At 49.5% G+C, this 4,701-nt stretch overlaps 1 pseudogene; it reads left to right on the plus strand.

The window, feature by feature from the left end:
- Positions 1–465: 465 nt before the first annotated feature.
- On the plus strand, positions 466–3,574 carry LOC109492296 (annotated as a pseudogene).
- Positions 3,575–4,701: the final 1,127 nt, after the last annotated feature.

The raw sequence follows: 4,701 nt of genomic DNA on the forward strand, positions 1-4,701 counted from the left end.
AGAATAACGACAGCTGAGGAGTTAAGGAAACAATCATGATTAATCGCAACAATTTATTCAAGAAGTCATAAATTTCATAGATAACTTCGTATTTCATAATTTTACATTTCCACTGAGATTATTTGTGATACTTATAAAATCACATGCTATGTATATAGATCTTGATATATTTTATGAAGTGGTAATAATGTGATTTACACAGGTGGGAGTATGGACCCCCCAATACATGTATTATCTGAACTATATATCATATACAGAAAGAGAGAATGCAATGGTTAATAAATGCAACTGAGGCTAATTAAATGTGTTCTTCGCACAAAAAAAACCCTGATTCTGAAACTATCATTTATTCTCTTTAAAATACTGATATATTATTTAGCTGAGAGCATTATATAAATTTTAACACTTTACAAACTAATAATAATATTACATTAACATGTTTTAAATTTTGATCATTATTTGCAAATGCTGTTTGTCGTTTTCTCCTTATTCACCATCAAGTTATTAAAAGCAAGTCAGCAGGGCGGCGGCTGCCTGCGGCTGGGGGCGGAGTCTCAGGAGCCAGGGTCCCCGGGCTGTGCTGAACGCGTAACGTGCAGAACTGCTTAGAGATGTCATAACCATCTTTTCATGGCAATGATCTCTGCATCTCCATTTTCCAGTGGGGAAACTGAGGCCCACTGAGGTCCAGGAAGAGCCAAGATTCACCCCCTGGTCTGTGTGACCACACCTGCCTGCCTGGTGATTTGGGGAAACCAAGCCAGCTGTCAAGTGCATGCCTCTGTGCCCTTGGGGTGCCACCACCAGGGACAGCAGGCCTGATGGGGTTGGTGTTATGGAACCTGGTCTGGATCTCCCAGTGGAAGAACCAAGTGGCACTCGGAGATCTTGGAAGGCAGGAGGTTTATTTTACCTCGTTGGGCTCAGAGGAGATCAGTCTCCAGAGGTCTGAGTCCTGAGCATAAGCAGAGGGGACAATTTATTATTTATTATTATTTTTATTTATTTATTTATTATTTAATATTTATTTTTATTTTATTATTTATTATTATTTATTATTATGATTTTACTTCCGCATTAGTAGTAAATTGGCACCCTCACAAGAGAGGTGGGAAGAAAAACCCAGAAAGGGAGTCTTGGAGCAGGGACTGGGATTCCCCTATCAGTCCTATGGACCATCTTACAACAGATTTTTCCCTCTCAATGGAGGTCACCCACTGCCATCAGGGGAGGCCTGAAGGTCCTTCTGCACTGGGCTGGCCCTGACAGCAGAACCCCAAGGCTACCTTCGACGAGGCCACACTGACCATAGAGGCGGTCTAAACCCACATCATGCACAACGTTGGCGTCACTCCAAGTTTCTTCTGTCTCTGCTCTGTCAGATGCCCAGACCCAGATCTGGCTGCCCCCAAAACCCATCTTAGAGTTTTCCGGAGACCTGGCAGTGTACTTCCCCTGAGGTTTTATTTCTGGAACCGGCTTGAATCCTTCGGAGCCCGCTGTGTGCGGCTGTGGGCCTACAGAAGCCAAGTCTTGCTCAGAACCGACAGGGCAGGGGTGCGGCTCCTGAACCCAGCCTCCTCTGAGTGACTCTTTGGGCAGGGAAACCGGGAGTTTGTGCATGACCTCCCTCCTGTGAATGCGTCACTGTACGAGCTGTCCAGCCCAGACGAGATCCACTATTTTAAGAACCAAAGTTTGGGCGTGGCCTTTCTGCACCGATGCCGCCTCACTGGCTGAGACGGGGTCCCCCCTGGAGAAGGTGGCCAAGAAGTTTGCTTTCAAGGACTGCATTCCACGCCCCTCCGCCTGCACATCGAGCCGCACCACGTGTCGACACCGCGGTGCCTGTGCAACATTTCCCGCAGGTTTGCGTGCGTCCTCCAGCCAGGCAGTGCTTCCCAGCAGGTCAGGTCATCTCGGTCAGGTCCCTGGCCACACCGCAGCGGGTGGCACCCTGCTTTGGCCCGGAGCGTGTGCCTGCGTGCCACCTGGAGCTTGTAGCCCCGGTAGCAGAGGAGAGCCTGTCCACATCCAGGACAGAACCTGGACCTGAGTTGGCCACCGGACTCCCCCACTCGTGAGGTTCCAGAGACAGGCACTGGTGGCATCCACTGGCAGCCAGTACCGGCACAGGGTCCCAGTGGCAATGGCAGCAACAGGAATCCCCATGCTGGCCCATGGGGGAAGGTCCAGGAGGTGGGTGACAAGCCAGTGGAAAGGCCTCAGGAAGTGCCAGAGACCTATTTCTGTGACTTCCAGGATGTCACCCACACGGTGCTGAAAGAAAGCCACAGCAGCATCCACTGTCCGGACAAGGGCCTGGAGCTTCCTGGGCTGTGGCCCTGTCCTCGCTGTCACCGGTACACGGCTCTTTGCCCCGACAGCCGACTCCAGCCACCACCTGTACTGTGAGGTGGCTGCTCCATGGCTGGAGATGAGCGTCCAGGACACTATCCGTGGACCCTTGGTGGAGCCATTCGTGCTGGCCAAGCTGCGGCCCAAGGATGGCCTCTACTTCATGCACTGGAGCACCATCCGCCTCGACTGCCTTATCCCACGGTGGCCCAGGGTGACCAGGCAGCCGACGCGCAACACTGGCACCTGCGTATGCTCCCCATCGAGCTGGGGCTGGGACGGGTCCTTCCCCAGCTTGCAGGAGCTGCCAGCCGCTCTGCGGGGCTGCTTGTTGTGGGCTGGTGACGACTGTTTCTCCCTACACTGCTGCTGCCGGCCACGGCCAGGAGAAATCTCCAACCTCCTCATTGTTCCGGGGTCTCCGGCCCATACTAAGCCACTCAACCTCAGCCAGCTCAACTTCCAACAGGTCTGCCAGGATGACATCACCCGTCTGTCCCAGTTGGGCCAAGGCACGAGGAACAGTGCGTATGAGGGCATCTTACGAGTGGGGGGGGGGCGGAAGCCCCAAGGAGGCCACGGCAGATGGTGGGGATGCCCCCATACCCAGTGGGGGCCATGGGCTGGAGCTTCAAGTGGAGTCAAGGTAGCCCCCACAACATCGCCTTGGCCTTCTACAAGACAGCCAGCCTCATGAGCCGGGTCTCCCATGTGCACCTGGCCTTTGTGCATGGCATCTGCAGAGGCAGCTATGAGAACATCCAGGGTATGTGGAGTATGGGTCCCCAGACATGTGGCTGGGGTGGGAGTGGAGCCACCTGCCCGTAGCCTGGAAGGAAGCAGTGGCCAGCACCCTCAGATACTTGGGTGGGTGGAGCGGGCCCCCTGGATAGCCCCCGAGTGCCTGTCTGGCGGTGCCAACAGCCCAAGCACCGCAGCTGACAAACGGGGCTTTGGTGCCACCTACCTGGAGCTCTGCTTCGATGCGGAGGCCCCTCCAATGGACTGTGGCCCCTCTGAGAAAGAGTGTTTCTACCGGAAGCAGCACTGGCTTCCTCAGCCCTCACACCCAGAGCTGGCTACACTCACCACCTAGTGCCTGACCTAGGGACCGGCTCAGTGGCCCTCCTTCTGCACCGTCTTGCACGGGCTGTGGGCCCAGAGTGAACCCCAGCCTATCACCAGGACCCCTGCTTATGCCAGCGCTGTGCACTGAAGTTTCTGCACAGTGAGTGAGCGTGGGTGCCCGTTTTGAATTCGCTTACAAATGCACAGATGCCTGTGCTGTCCTTAATGTTTTACTTGGGGAGAGCTATGACCTCTTTGGACAAATTAGGCCCTTGCGATTTATTTATTTATATATTCATTTATTTTTGCTTTTGTTTTCTCTCTTGATGAAATACCCTTTACCCAATCGAATAAGCAAGTAAACAAACAAATAAAGCAAACTAGGAGTAAAATGTCTAAATGAAGATCACTACATCTAGAGACATGGCACAAATGTGTTAGATAAGAAAGACCTTGAGGGCCACCTGGATGGTGGAGTCGGTTAAGGGTCTGACTCTTGATTTCGGCTCAGGTCATGACATCATATTTAGTGAGCTTGAGCCCCACATTTGGGCCATGCTGAAGGTGCGGAACCTGTTTGGGATTCTCTCTCTCTCTCTCTCTCTCTCTCCCTCTGTGTACCATGCCTCTCACTATTCTTCTCCCTCGCTCTTTCTCAAAAAACAAACAAACAAACAAACATGCATTTTCATTAAATTTCTAAATTTTATCTAAGTGCTTACATAACAAAATGCCTAGTCAAATTTACATATCTATTGTAATATCTAAACTAAAATGGAACTCAAAATAAGTAGATACAATACAAACGAAACATGTCATGTAGATATTTATTGGATGTGTCATTTTTTATGCAATGGAAATGTTGTAAAGTAACAGCTTTCCTTTGTTTACCAACATCTACTTGTTTGTAAAAAATTGTTCCTTGTCTTACATACCTTTCTGTCCACCAACATTCACGTAAACATAAATTTTAGTTTACAAGAAATGACAAAAATATTTTACTTGAGTTACTATTAAGCAAATGCTGAATATATTTCCTCAAACTATTTTTTATGTTACTTTTATATAGATGCACACATGTACATCTGTTCTTGGTGTTGATAATCATGTCAGGTAATCTCACATTCAGAATTACCTATGATTTAAAGAGGAACAACTGTTTTCTTCATACTGTCATATAGCAGTACTTATATAATATTTTTCCAAAATCATGCAATTCCAGAGAGATCGTACATTGATTTCCCCACCTTGTACCCGTTTCCTCTTAGAAAATAG

Source organism: Felis catus, chromosome A1 (genome assembly GCF_018350175.1).
Source record: "Felis catus isolate Fca126 chromosome A1, F.catus_Fca126_mat1.0, whole genome shotgun sequence".
NCBI lineage: Eukaryota > Metazoa > Chordata > Mammalia > Carnivora > Felidae > Felis > Felis catus.